This window comes from Xiphophorus couchianus, chromosome 5 (genome assembly GCF_001444195.1).
Source record: "Xiphophorus couchianus chromosome 5, X_couchianus-1.0, whole genome shotgun sequence".
Lineage (NCBI taxonomy): Eukaryota > Metazoa > Chordata > Actinopteri > Cyprinodontiformes > Poeciliidae > Xiphophorus > Xiphophorus couchianus.
Window position 1 is genome coordinate 12619667 of NC_040232.1, and position 16203 is coordinate 12635869.

Genomic DNA, 16203 nt, shown 5'->3' on the forward strand with positions numbered 1-16203 from the left:
TAATGCACCCATCATGCCTAGTATCTACTGTACAAGCCTGTGGGAATAGTGTTATGACTTGGGGTTGCTGTAGATGGGTACAGGTTCAGCAATATTGTGAGCCCAAAATTGAAATCCAAAGACTGTCTGAATAAACTGAATGACGAGGTTATTCCATTCCATCAATGAATATATTTCTTCCCTGATGCAATGGCCATATATTCAAAGATAGCAATGCCAGCATTCATTAGACCCAAGCTGTGAGAGAGTGGTTCAGGGATCGTCAGACATGATTTTTTTCACATGGATTGGTGACCACAGAGTCCAGACATTAACTACACTGAGAATCTAAGGGATGTGCTGGAGAAGGCATGGCACTGTGATCGAACTCTCTGATCAATAAAAGATCTTGGTGAAAACTTAATGCAACACTGGATACATCTTGAGATAAATAATGTCGCAGCAAATCAACGAATCAAAGCAAAAGGCTGTGCATCAAAGTACAAGTTTCTCCATCAAGTCTGCCTCTATTCTTTCATTTGCAGAACAAACAAAGACGGCCACTAGACAAAAATCTATGAAAATGCTCCCAGTTGCTGTACTTGATGGGTGATATTACACTTACTAAATACACATCCATGTATTTAGTGTAAACTGATTTGTGAACATGGTGCAGTACTGAAAGAAACATTGGAATCACAAGAGCTGCAAAGAGTAGAGAAGATTGGTCTTTTTCATGAAATTTTAGCATCCATTCATTGGGGAATGAATTCAGTGGAACAAAATCACAATGCTGATCCAGACCATGTAATACTGAAGAAACCTTTAACCTACTGAGTTTTCAGAACCCAAAGACAATTCTTTGCGTATATTTATCAACATCAGGGACAGAAATTCCTGATTGTTACATAATGCATTACTGTTTTATTAATTATTTAAGATGCAGCTGCATACTACTTCGCTTGAATAATTACAAAAGTATGTCAATGTTTTTGTTTGCTTGTTTCTGTCCACCAGCATTGTTTAAGTAGAACAGTGACTCGGTAGGTATGAGAGAAATTGTGACAATGTTACAATTTGTCACAAATTGTAACATTGAATTCAATTATTAATTCAATTATTCAATTATATTATGAATTCAATTCATAATATGAATTGAATTATGAATTGAATTCATAATTCAATTCTTTTGAATCATGAATTCAAAAGATATCTTTTGAATTCATGATTCAAAAGACATCTTGAATTATGACAACTTTGATGAGAAAGGTCAGTCAGATGTACATAGATTAAGCTGAACAAGCAACTTGAAGCTGATAACAGAAGCACACACAACACACTGTTTAAGTGTGCTGTGTGTTGTGCCCCTTCTACATCAGTCTTTGAAAGGTTTGGTGACCTTATATGTTTCCTGCTCTAAAGAAAAATATCATCTTCTCGCTCTGATTATTAAGATATCTTAAAGCTCTCGTCAAAACAGCTACAACATTTCAGCAGAGAACTGGTTTAAAAATGGTCTGAAAGCAGAGCTGGATTCTGCCGAGCAGTGCACCTGGATAAAACTGCTGTTGTAGGCAGATTCCAGGCATCTTTTTTTATCTGTGGCTCTAACTCTGAATTTTTCACATAAAGGCAACTAATAATTTCAGTGAAAATAGTAAGGGTATTACATAATATTACTATAACAAGGAGATGCTAAGGCACTAACAAAAAAGTTGCTCCAACTTTGCAACACAACACAGACACTGACATAGTAAATTGTGATGATGAAAATACTAGATGTAAGATCACATTTTTGATTCCATTCCAGAAAAGAGAAGATCACACCTACAGTCAAAGATGGTGGTGGTAGTGTGATGGTTTGGGGATACTTTGCTACATCAGGATGACTTGCCATAATTGATGGAATGTCCAGTTCTGTTTCCTAGCAGAATGTCCTGAAGGAGAATGTCTGGCATTTGGATTGTGACTTTAAGTTTACATGTTCTTTTGTTATGAATCAAGACAATAATTATGAAATTCACCAACAAGTCCACATAGCTAAAAGAAAAGTCTAAGTGGAGGGTTTGGATAAGCACATGGTTGGAGGTGTGGCCTGACCCTTAGCAAATTGTTCATGCTAAGAAAGAGCAAGAATAATTGGCTGAAAATCTTCCAAATGTTTTTGACAAATGGCAAAATCTAATCTCAGGTGTGTGAAGACATTACTTTTTCATACACAGTCAGGTTGGTTTGGATAGATGGACTGGAAACTTAACATTCTTATGTTGATTTCTATATTAGTCTATGAAGTCTTTTTTACTTAATTATATTCTTTTTTTGAATGTGTCAAAATGTCCCCCTATCAACTAATTGAAACCATAGCAACTGTACAAAATAAAATCAATGTAAAAAGATGTTACATCACACACAAATAAGGCAAATTGCAAAGCATTGTGTCCTGATCAAGGGACTGCTGGCAACAGACCTGTGGTGAGGTCTGGACAATGTCACAAAAGAACACCGACTGTCAGTTAAATACCTGAACAATTCAGTAACACCCAATACTTAGTATGTTAGAACTAAACATTTCGCCTCCTCAAAATTCTGTACATTTCTGTCTGGACTTATGTAACATTAGAATGAGCATTTAGAAAAAGTTATTCTTTGATTAAAAATGTTTTTTCCTAATATGTTATCGAATCAATGCTGAATTACCCAATGATGTAAACAAATGTTTGTTTCATTGTTTGCCCTGTGTGTCCGTGCTGCTCTGACTGTTGAATAATCAAGGATGCAATGCACCTCTTGCCAATTAAAAATTGTGATTTAAGTTTTTAAGTTTGAATAACTATTAAGTAAAAGGCAATATTGAAAGGTTGGCCTACTTGAAAAAACACTGCTCTTTTTCATTTTGCTTTTTTTATTTGCGCTACAAATATGTTACTTTTGAGCCTACATGGAAGTAGATAGCGGGACACTTACAAGCAGTTGTGCTTAAATCACAACAATCTCTTCATATTTTAAAGCTGCACAACATTTTGAGTTTACTTTTTGACCAGTCAACTCCTGCGATATAATAGTGATCACATACTCACTATTCAAGCATGGTTTTAGAGAACTGATGATCTGAAGCGACAAGATCAGTAGAATGTGAAACAAGAAAAGGTTTGCAACATTTCAACTTTGCATTTTCTGTCTCAAAAGGGAAAGCTATTCTGATAATGTCAAAAAGAAATAGAGATTTGCAAGATTATTTAACTAGCTCTAATTAGCTTTTCGGAAGCTGTTTATTTTCAGTGTTGCATATGAATGTCTTGGAAAAACATGCCACACAATCTTTTTTTCATCAATTTATATCCAGCTGCAGCGATATTTGTAAGTCATCAGGCAGAACTAATGAATGTTGATGTCTGACATTGTAGCTTATTTAAAAGAGCTTGATGATGGTAAATAAACATCATTCTGTGAAATAACTGACATAAAATCAAACAAAATACCTAATTTGACGAGAACCAAGTCTCACTACAAAGGTCGTTATTGTCACCAAAAGATATGTTATGAGAATATATCGCATATAGTCCTGAAGTTGAATAGATCTGCAAAGGTGTATATTATGTTATGCATACATAAATATCTGGATGTCACATTACTACAAAAAGCACTCTTAATATTGTTGGCTGTTTAGGGTTTCATTCAGTGCCTTGCAAAAGTCTTCATACTTTTAAGATTTTGTCAAATTACAACCTAAAATCTCAAAGTATTTTAACTGGAGTTTATATAACAATCTAGAGTTTATACAATAGAAAACCACTAAGAATTACGTAGTAAAGCCAACCTGAATTAGTCCCAAAGTGGGGATGCTTTGCTACATCTCAATCAGCTTTTTTCAGCTAGAAAATTCAATTGTTGCTCTTTTCTATTTAGCAAAATGGCTCAAGCTAGGTCACAATGAAAACTGTTGAGAAATGTTTTCAACTCTTGTCAGAGATATTCAGTTGAATTTAGTTCTGGATTGATTGGGATCGATTATTTTGTTGATTTCTTTAAAACAATCAATTATGTTCTATTATGTTCTTTGTGTTCTATTATGGCATAATGATGGTGACATCATAGAATAGCAAAGTGATATATAAAATGAAAACAATGCTGAGTAAACAAACCTAGGTATCTTTTTCTAACAAACATGGACACCGATAGAGAGAGAGAACAAAACCTAAAGTGAGGGCCAAAAAAGCAGATGGGCCAGCAGTACAGTAGCATATGACTTTGTACCCTGAGCATCTCCAGTAGTGGCATGCTGGCCAAACCTTAGCCACTAATGAGGCTCTAGACACAATCCTTACTGAGTCCACTCCAAACACTTAACGACACACACCTACATACACACCTACATACACACCTACATACACAGCCCCACAAGAAAATGGGCAAAAGAGTTGGATGTAGGCATGTTTTCTCAGATATACATATGCACAATTGGATAACGTTGGATAACAAATCTAAAACTGAATAAGAGGCACAACAATAAGACATGTGTTTTGATTAAATCCTTTGTAGCTTCTTTAGTGAAGTGATGTCCTCTGCTTATCTCCATAGATCTAGAAAAACAACTCATTTGAATTTAAATAAATGAACTGTTTATTTATACAGTACATATTTAATAGTTTTTGAGCACATATAAATATTACACACGCGCACCCCCCACACACATCTATATATAAACTGTGAATTAAACCTCTTCTGCACCCTTTTATAACAAAAGATTTCTTCTATTTTAAATAATTAGGGAAATACATTTTTTTTGCTTACCGTAGGGACCCTCAGGACCTTCTCTCAATAACTTGAAGGCCCTGATGGTTCGCCAGTGCATTATTAAAAATATGGCAACTTCCAAAAATTGTCTCAACAAAAAATATGAAGTTCTGCAATGTATAAGAACATGTATGACATAAGTGCATTAGTAGTTTAGTGGTGAAAAGATTAAGCTTTAAGGGGAGCTCTACATACATTGTTTTCTGAACGATTAAAGTAATTTATTTTAGATTAAACTGCAGATTTTTATTCTAATGCAATTCCTCCTGTGTTGAGGTGTTATTTTCACAGTACTGACTCCTGCTGTTTGGAAAAAGAACTGCAGTGACTTTGTCACAGGAAACACAGAGATTTCAGTCCAGCAGAGTTTAATTCACCCTGGTCATGTGGATCAACTAATATTCATGCACAATGGAATTCTGATTGCCCAGAAGGTGGTTCTACCATTATTTGTAGACTATTGTATGTTTTTTTAAGACTCAGAGCTCTTTGAATGTCAGTGCATTTACATTTTCACATTTGTGAGAAGTAAATACTTGTCATTGGAAGGTTAACATGCTAAAATTGAGACATTAGTTCTTATGCAAGAAAATTTTGATTTTACTGCTTTCATAAATATTTTCCTTCAGGCAAAGAGAGACGTTGTCATGCTTTATATTTTTGTTTAATTGAAATTCTGTAATAATTGGATTACTGAAAGAGTGTGTCACACAAATAGCAGGATACAAAATAGAGATGGCCAACCCTACATCTGAAATTCATGGATAAAACAAAACAAAACAAAACAACAAAAAACATAAGAAAATCTAATTTAATTCAATGCAGTTCACCTAAGAAATACTGAACTTACAAATTTTTCTAATGGGTTTATTGTCCTTTTATATTACCAAGATAAAAAAACAAACATTGACATCAAAATCCTCTTTTTCAAGGGAGTCCTGGCCAAGACAAAGCAATAAATACAACACAAAAAACTATTACTATCCTTGCCCAAAATGCAACAAAAATAACCATTTCAAGCAAAAAAAAAAAACACCAAAAAAAAAATTCTGTGTTGATTACATACTATAGTTGATTTAAGAAAGAGCAGTTTCCTTTTCAAAAACACACTTTTAATTTGACTGAATGAAAATATGAAGCCACTGCTGACTGAAAACAATTGGCATCTTTGGCCAAACTTCACATTTTCATAATCTCTCTACAGTAGTAGAGTCTTAACTGACTCTAATACAGAACTTTATTTTTATTATTGAAGTTCATGTCAGTGAGGATTGGTCAGCAATCTAAAGAAATAAACAGTTTCTTAGCAAATACCTGCTAAACAAGAATGATTTAATTAACGTTCTCTAGGAGTTGTGATTTTATGTTGCTTAGAAGATGTTTTAATATGTATATATTTTAAAATGAATTACTAAAATGTTTGCCAGACAAAAAAATCACCCCTCTTGTGTTCTCTTGATTTTAGGACAGGATTTTGTTGGCATTTTATATACATGACAGCTATAACATTTATTGTCAATAATGCATCAATGAATTTCTCTTACGGAAAAAGTGTTTTTTCCATTTTTTGCAACAGCAGAGCTTAAATCTATACAAACACAAAGAACAAATTGACTTAACACTCTTACATGAGTGTTTCTGATGCAACCGTACTTATGAGTAATTAATATTACTGAGAACCATGCTGGTACAAACATTAGAAAGAATAGTCAAATTAGATACTTGTAATTCATTGAAGCTAATAACACTTCAAAAGTGAGAATATCTTACAAACTATTTCTAAGCCTCAGCAGGGGGGAGCAGTGCAAAATTAAACAAAGCAGCTTTTATTCTTTTAAATCTTTTCAGACATATCTGTAAAAATTACCACAAGGAAATTTTGAATGGTAAACCATTAATTTTGAATAAAGCAGGAAAAAAATATATCTGGAGCAACAGAAAGTATAATAAATTATACACAAAGCTGCCCCAAAGCCATACAACGTGAAGGGGAATTCCTTCAAGTGAAAGAGCATTAAGTATTTAAATAAAGATGCAGAGTAACAGAATGCATATTTTTCCATTTATGTTAAATATACAACAGTACTGCAGTAAGCTAAAATTTAGTAAAATTCTTATGAATAGACAATTTATTTAATGGTCATATTTGGACTGAGCAACAAAGACCTGTGAAGTCAAAGAATCAGCTTCAACTTTGTTATTCTGTTTAAATGTAGCATTACTTTAGTTATGTATTCCTTTCAGTGCAACAAAATTTTGCCCATCTACAGATGTTTTCAGACTTTATGAAACTGAGAACAACTAAAGCTGCTGGAAATCATTTGAACTGATTTGCTTGAATCTACTCATATTTTCTTGAGGAAATATGCCTGGTGTTTTGAGCTCAAGTCTTGTGCCGCTTTGATTGTTCAGCATCGGAGTGTTTCAGAATAAGCTGGTTTTCATTTAAATGGAGCCCAAGTTTGAAAAGTCCAAATATTAAATATAAATATTACAAATAATATAACATTTTATTTGTAAACATTTGTCTTCTAAGGTGATTGTATACCTTTGACATTTTTGGACTAAGCTCATTTGCATTATCTGTAGCAAGGCCTTTGGTTACATAAAACAAATAATATCAAACACAATTTAAAATCCAAATAGAAAACCAAATAAAACATAACACCTTTTATTTACATTCCATAAAAGCAACCACATTATTGTTACATTACTTCAGAGAGATTATACTTGATGCAAGACTAGCAGCTAACCAGAAGCCAGTTCCTGTATGCTTAATATTTAAACACATTTTGCTGTACTGCACCAACTCTGTGAGCAGCGTGGACTGAGTCTGCAATGAGTCCACCCAGAGTACCACAGACCCCCATGCAGTGTGGTACGCCTGACTATGTAGGGGCCTTTACCATGTTTAAAGACATTTGCACTTTGTCTGAATGCTGCCAACATCCCCCCTGCTTTTTTTCCTCCCATCAGTGCTGTGAAACAAATAACATTTAAAATGTTGGAAGTGTCTTCAACGATTTTGAATGTTGTCAGCCAGTCCAAGAAAAAGTCTTTACAAAGCATCTAAATTTTTTGGATACTCTGGATCTCCAGGCAACTTTTAAGGCTCATCATTTGTGCAATCTGTTCCCTTCCAACACTTCCATCTCCAACTTCGCTCCAACTAGACCATCATTCTCCACAAAAACTACCACTTGGTTTTTGTTTCCCCAGTTTCCTTTCATTCCCCACATCAACCAATAGGGTTCCTCCATTACATTTGTAAGTGTAGCCACAGAAAGCTCCCCAGAACAATGAACCTAATCTGAAACAAGAAGACATTTAACAATTTAACAAGAACCTGGAAACTACAGTATTTTGCAACACAATACTTTTCTGACCTCAAAGAACTAAAGCTTTTCTCCAAAATATTATTGCAAAAAACCCAGAAGTAAACATGTATAGCTAGAATTGTCAACTTCTATTCTTTGCCACCTTTTGCAACAAATAAAACAATAACAGTGATTATAAAGTACTTGCTCACGTAACCGTACACAGAAAAATTATAATCAATATTAAAAGTTAACAGTATTTTAAATGGCTGAATCGATTTCTATCAAATATTGATATGAAGTTTTTATTTTTGTACTAATACTTCACAAGAGGAAGCTTTAAGGGTGCTGAAGTTATTTCATTACACAACAATCACTAATCACCTCACCAGAGAATCCTAATCCCTCAGCTCAGGAAAATGTTGTCATTTAAATCCTGGAAACTGAAGCTCTTCAGGACAAACAAGCTAACATAAAGCCTCTAACATAAAATGTTATCCTAAAGCAAAGTTAAACAAACTTGACCGAGGCGGTAGGACTGGCTCATTTAGAGATGATGAGTGCACCTGCCCAGTTCCTCCTCCTGTGGGGTTAGCCCAGCAGATGGGCTGTAAGGAGACCAGGTGATCATTTGTTTCTCTCTGACAGAAATTAGACTGATCGAACAGAAAACTTAGTCGTTGCTTGTAAGAATAAATATGCCCACCTTTCCTTTTCACTTGTCCCTGGAGTTTCATTTTGCTCATACATATTCTTTTTCAGCATTTTTCTTTGGTTCCTTGCATTTTCTCTACTGCATGCAGATGCTGCACCAGTAACAAAACCAAGATTTTTAAAAAATAACCATCGCATCATCCAGGTCCTTGGAGCTCAATCATTTTACGAGTTGCCTTGTAAAATGATTGAGGTCCATAGATAAGCAGGTTTGCTGAGATACAAAAAAGGCTGTTGCACAAATTTAAACCATTGATGCCAAAAGAAAGCATGAAAAGCAGAGACATACGATTTATTTTTACCAATACAATACTTTTTTCAGCAATTCTATTTCTCATTGGTAGCTTTTTGTTCAGTGCAGTGGATTTATTTTTCCACTGTTCCAATGCACAAGTGCATCTTAGTAAATCATAAAAAATGCATTTTCTTTTCAGTGATTCAATTGACCAATTTATCATAGTCATTAGTGTTCTATTTTTTTAAAGACTTTTCTGTAGGTTTTAGTCACATTATTCAGACACTAAATTGGGCAGAGAGATAAGAGGGGGAAGACAAAGTAGCAGTAAAGCTCAAAAGGTCAGGATCTAAACCCCAAATGTCTGCGTGGAGGACAATTAGTTTCTGCAACATGAACATTATTTTAATAATCAAGTTAAAATAAACATGGTCATTGTTTATTTTAATAATTAGGGGGGGACCCGAAACTCAGTTTTCTCAAAAAAAAATGTTATCTTACCGAGGGACTTTATTATGGAAAAGTTTTGTTTTAGTTAACACAATCATGAAGATGGCTGGTGACTTGACAATTGTCCAGTAGATAAAATGTCAACAAGAAGCCTTGGCAGAATCCGGTATTGAAGCCAATTCAAAAGTCTTGGGGAAATTCATAAGGCGGGCAGAGTCAGAGCTTCAAGAAGCACCACATACAGATGTATTCAGGACATGAACTAAAATTGTTGGATGTGTGTTAAGGCAGAGAAAATGTGAGACGTCTCCTGTTTGGGATAAGGAGATAAAGGACTAGACCTTTGCTTACGGTTCAAATCTCCTTCTCAGATAAAACTTAATTCTGGATTTCATTAGGAAATAGAGTTCTCATGAATTGTAGAAAGAGTAAAAACAGAATTCAATTCGCATCACATCTAGTGTGAAGTTTTCCCAGTCATTGGGGACAGAGGTTTTTAGAGTTTTATCAAGTCCAAAGCAAACACAACCATCCACCAGGGTTATTCTTTCCAGCTGGACGTGGCACCTGCCCATACTGCCAAAAGTACCAAAACCTTCTTTAATGACTGTGGTGTCACTGGCAGGAGATAACTGTAAGAAGTATATCCAAGAAGTAGAAAGCTGAGGTTTGGTGTAAAAGCAACTTCTCCAACATCTCAGTAGATTCATACCACACCGCATAGATGCAGTAATTAATCAAAAGTGAGACCGGACCAAGGACTGGTGCAAACACAGTTCAGTGTATAGAGAAGCTACTTTTCAGAATGTCAACATTTTTACAGTATTCACATTTTCTGAGAAATTGATTTTGTTTTGTTTTTATTAGCTGTAAAGTCCATATAATCTAAATGAACAGAAAAACATGTGAAAAACAAACTGTGGAATAAACTGAATTTTTGAAATGAACTTTTCAACAATATTCAAATGTTTTTTAGAAGAATATGTGGGTTTTTCTAATGTTATTGATCATAATGTTCTCTAATTGTTATTATTGTTTTCGAAAACATGCTTCACAGCAGGTTAAACAGACAATGTAGTTAAAATAAATGGCCATCTACAGTCTAAAATCATTTGGTTGTAGAACGAAAGTAAGAAAAAGGCACAACATGTACACCGCAGTTTGCCCAGGCTCACAGTTATGCTTCAGTCAGATATTACAAAGGAACCCTGTGTACCCAAACACAAGGTCGGAGCCAGTCTATAGCACGGTGGTGGATTTAATTTTCTTTTGAAACTGTTGTGAGTCTGCTGGCATTATTACAGCGCATTCCAGCCTGAAAGCAATAAGTGTGAGATATAGTACAGCTGGAAACTGCACTCCATAAACATTACCATTGTCATTGTGTTCTGAAAAAAGTTTTTTTGCTCTTGTTTTTTCCTGGTGGACCTTATTAAGAATAACAGATTATGACGGTTTTAACACCCCCAAGCAGGGGGAATTTATGAACTTTAACACAGTACTCTCAAACATTGTTCAGATTTACATCACAAAATCATGATCCATTGTGTTGATTTAAAACTATTGAATAAAATGCGGTGAAAAGTATTGCAAACGAGTTGCAAGTATTTCAGTAAAAAGTGTTTTACTTCTGATTCAGTTCGGCACACATCAGATGCAGTGGTGGAGCTCCCTGCCACTCAGTGTCTTTGTTATCTTAACACGGTGTTATTGTGTTTTAGTGAGCAGAATATGTTCCGAGGTCCCAGATGCTACACTGATACACACACTGTACTGACTGTTGATGGCATGCGGTGTGCTGTGGGTAAAATGTCAGGGTACGAAGAACAGAAGCAAAACACGAAAAATGGGAATCTTACCTTAAGAAGCACTTCAACACGTCAAACTGCAAAGAGAGGGAGCAAAACGGGGAGAGACAAAAGAGAATGGGAGGGGAAAATATTGTAATTAGATCAGTGGAGGCTACATAACAAAAAGTTATAAAGAAAGTTCACAAAGTAGGGTGAGTTTATCTATGTTTTTGTTAAATTTTAGAGCATTTCCATAAACCATGATTTCATATTCAGACAGAAAGCATTAAATAATCAAATGCATTTAAAAAATAAAATTGTTGCACTTTTTTCCAATGCTTTTTTTAATTAGTTGCATAAAAACAATACTCAATGGACAATATCTTCCCTTCATTCCTGTCCTTCCTGTTATCAGAGGCTCTGCTTAATTTATTCCAACAGCTAAACTGTACAACATACAACTTTAATGATTTTTGAAAAAACAGAATTATGCACTCATATTTGGGTTCACTTTCTAAAATGTCCAGAGAATTAAAATTAAACTACTCAATTTTGTTACATATCTTGAGAAATTCTTTTGCAGCCCCCACCAAACTTTTAGTGTCATTTTGTCTGGACATTTGACCACACTTCTTATCAGAGGTGGTCGAGATCATTTAAGATTGACGTACTGGCATGGAAGCATTTTTAAAGCAAAATCTGTCAATTTTCAGTACATTTAATGTTTTCAAGAAGCTTGATGATAGCCATTTTTATGTATTTCAGAAACACCTTGTGATGTGTTTGGACCTTTATGCTTCTGGAAGCCTCAGTTTGAGTCAAAGAGATCATCACAGCCCAAAATGAAATTGAAGTCAATGATGGGTGGAAATTCAGTTGTGACCAGAGTGGTACTGTTGCTCTGCCGTCCACTTTTGGTCATTTCAGAGCAACTGAAAACCTTAACCGTTTCTCTCCATTACCATTTTCATAGCTACAATAAACAGAACGTTTAGAAAAAGACTTGACTCAATTACTCAGTAACAATTTAAAATAAACAAATACACATAAATCTACAGTGATCTTCATATATTCTCTGAATCATGGAAACAGGGAAAGTGTTTCCTAATTTTAAAAAGTTCCCATTGAAATGCTGCAGACCCTACTTGAAATATATTGCTGCCTTCCCAAACAAATTAGATGTACTTTGCCACTTAGCTTCTGAAAAGGTCACAAAACAAACTGAATGTACCACTTTCTAACACGAGTCTGAGGAGAACTTAAAAGCACATAGAGTAGGTATTTTATTTAGCAAATGCTTTTTATATACATTAAAAAGTACTGTAGAAACATTAGAAATCTTTCTAATGTTTTTATATACATTAGAACTGGACATCTGTGACAGTGTCCTTACTGTCTAAGATGATTCTTAAAAGAAAAAATACAAATCTCCACACACAGTGGTTTCTAAGAACAAATGTAACTGTTTAAAAAAATATTTCTCTGGTCTTGAACTTACTCACTGTTTTGTGTATTTGGGGTGTATTTGGTGCCACCCCTTAAATGGGAGGTTTATAGACTTTATTAAAAGCCTGTACAGTCAAAACAATTTAGACTGCATGGGAAGACTCATAGACAGCCTCGATGAACTTTAGTGGGCAGGTGTAGAATACAAAATTAATGCCACCAACAGACTAGAAGGTCTGATCACCTTCACACAGCAAAAAATACAAAACAGCTTTTGCTTTTTTATGAAGATAGTGGACCATCAAATGTTTTCCAAACTATAACAAAGGAGTTCTAATGTCAGAATATTAACAAAGATTACACCAGAAGTGAAGTAAGTGTTTAAAGAACATGGAGGACCAGTGCTGTGTTTCAATTTATCCCCAAAATCTGGGCTCATATATTGGAATAATATCACATTCAATCTGATCACAGTTGTAACCTGTAAAATTACAGCAATTTGCAAATTGTAACACTGGTTAGTCATAAAGGCAGGTAACAATGCATTTCTTCCTATGCTATGAAATCAAACAGTAAAAGCACATGATCACAAAATGAGATTGTATAAGTACGAATATTTGTGCAAATAACTTGGGGAAATACAAATGGTCAAAAGTGCAGATAGTGAAGTGAAGGTACCTTCATTTTTCAGATATGTGGAAGCCATGTTGAATAATAAACTCGCAGCTGCTTAAAGACCTTTAATTTGGTGGAGTTTCAACTTCAGGGGGTCATTAATTTATTTCCAGCTGGAAACCTCGAAAAACTGACTAAGTACAAATAAAGTGTATCATAAGGAAAAAACAATGATGCTTCCACTGGAGGAAGATAGAAAGCTTTGGGCATAGTCAGCTTCCACAGTGCACTTGCAGGTCATGCTGACATTCACCAAATAAGATGTTGTGTTCAATGTGTTAGATTTTTCTGGATGGCGGTATTAGTAGCTTTGATCCGCTCATTTTTGTGGCAAATCTGACAAATTGGAACCACGGATCTCTTTAAATCTAATCTATGCAAAGACCAGAGCACTCAATACACTAGTTGGCAGTGTTCAAGAACAGTAAACAGATTCAGCGCTGGCTGGATCTCGATGACCTTAGAAATATTCTTACCGTGAAAGTCCACAAAGCCACAAAGTATAGCATCCCTCATTAATATCTACAGCAAAGTGGCTCTGAAATCTGGTAATAACAACAACTGTGATGTTGGTTACAAATAATTCTCTCCCACAACCTTCATAGGAAGACTGGTAAAATATATTTGTAATGAGTATAGTGCACAAGTGGCTTAAAGTATTTAAAATAGTACAAACTGTAATTAACCTACAAAGCAACAACATGACACTACATCCATGTGCTTTAAAACCAATCTGACACCCATGAGAGCACACACACACTCTCATAAAGCACACACACACAGACACGGTGATCAGATTGTTTCATTAGTGAGGAGCTGATGGATAACCCTCCCAAAGGAGACATTGACCAAGAGGCCATTGATCCACTGAGCTAGGCCAATCAGTGTGTGTGTGCGTGTATGGGGGTGTGTTTGTGAGAGTGGAAAGTGCCGTACTGATGGAGTCTTTAAGTTGTTAGAGTAAGCACAGTAAATCTAATCCAGCAGTGTTTAATGGGGAGAGAAAGAAACAGGCTGTCGACATATTCATTAGGTCAAATTACTCTGCCCGATCACTGCCATCTCACTCACTCAGTCACCCACCAGAGCAGGAAAGAGCAGCAGTGATATGTTTGTCCTGGCAAACCACTATGAGGGGAATGTGCTTTAACGATAGTTAAAAAAGCATATTTATTCCAATTAGTGGATGACAACATGCTACATTTGGAGGCATTGAGTTTCATTTGATCTCGCTCAGGCCTGGCAGAGCACTGAAGTGTAAATCAATCTGGCTAAAACCGGGATCATTAAATTATACAGTCTTATTGATGATTTAATAAAGCTTATTGGGCTCAGGGGGGTGTAATAATGACTTATGGTAATAATACAATGACACAGGCGCATTTTCTAGAACGAGCTTGTTGTAAACATTAACAATCGCAAAAACATGAGAATGCTTTATTTCTGGCAACAAATTACCCTGCCAGGAAAGTGTGGGTGCTTGATTGTTTTTCGTCTTGCATGTGAGTTATATGTAATTAGCTTTCTAGCTTGTTCTCTTACATTGGACGTGAAGGTAATTGGAGCTTTTGGACACTCGCTCTCAATCTCTGTCAATGCGAGCGTGCGTGTAAGAGTGTGTTGGGCCTGAATTGTGGAAGATGGCCAAACCATTACTGTGTGCTCAGCCTGCTCTAAAGCAGCTTGCGATTCATTAGTAATGAGTCCATTTGAAAGCTAAATGAGCGTTTTCGAGTGGCCAAGCGGCGACCTGCACAGTGATCGTCTCCACTTATCTGCACCGCTTTGCTATTATACCATTAAACACACGTACGATTGCACACACAGTGAACAGGGGTTCGTTGTAATGTTTCCTTGAATTCTCTCGGTGTTGGTTTGTGTGCGTGTGCGTATGTGTGTTCAGGCAGCATGAGAAGCTCACGTGGAGATAATGAAGTCAGTCAGTTGTGCCATTAATTACTGTTTTACACCTGTTTGTCTCAGCTAATTAGATATGCTGACACACAAACACACACCCATCTTCTTTTGTGACACGCACACAACGTAAACACGTGTTTTATCACACTTAGATTCGCTCCCAAACTTCTAGACACTTATTTTTTACATAGACAAGACAAAAATACTTTCTCATTTTCACTTTGAAGAAGGTGAGATGGCACAGCTAAACACAGCAGCCCTCTTAGACTCTTCCCTGCTGTACTCCAGTCCTTATGGGTTTCAATCCTACAGTGCAGTGGAGATGGGCCAGTATGAGATTCTAATTGTATAATGTTGAGTAACAACACAGCAGTTCCACAGTATTAACACATATTTTCCAAAAGTGGGTGGGTATAAAAATATTATGTAACAGTAGCAGCTGTAAGACAGGGTTCAGCCTGTAGTTTCTGTCTGCATGTAGTGAGGACAAAATATTTTCAATAAATATTTGGTGTGCTACTGTAAAGTACAAAGTTCAGCTATGTGCAACACTTTCTGCTCATTGGTGGTTTGAATATCAGTGACTTACTTTCAGTGTCTTCTGTGTTTTATGGATGGATTGTTTTAAATGAACAAAACTAATAATATATAATGATAATAATAAACATTTACCATGGTAAACATTAAAACAGTAATCCTTTCATCCTATATTTTTAAGATGAATTAAAAGGATATCTAAGCAAGAACAAAGAAATGCATTGCATAGAATGTGCTTTCATACATAGACAATCTCACAATCTGCATTGGCAGCTCATTAAGATTTTCTAATCCTTTGTAATTTTCATATCGGCCAGCCTTATTTAAAAAATGTATCATCATCTAATTT

The 16203-nt window shown here is 35.5% G+C and overlaps 1 protein-coding gene across 21 annotated transcripts in view; it reads right to left on the reverse strand.

The window, feature by feature from the left end:
* The window catches only part of ptprdb (protein tyrosine phosphatase receptor type Db), a 253880-nt gene that overhangs the window by 152683 nt on the left and 84994 nt on the right, over positions 1-16203 (reverse strand). For all 21 annotated transcript variants that reach the window (XM_028016147.1, XM_028016167.1, XM_028016162.1 and 18 more), the window contains one exon: positions 11349-11374. The gene's annotated coding sequence lies outside the window, so the exon portion shown is untranslated. The remainder of the gene's footprint in view (positions 1-11348; positions 11375-16203) is intronic.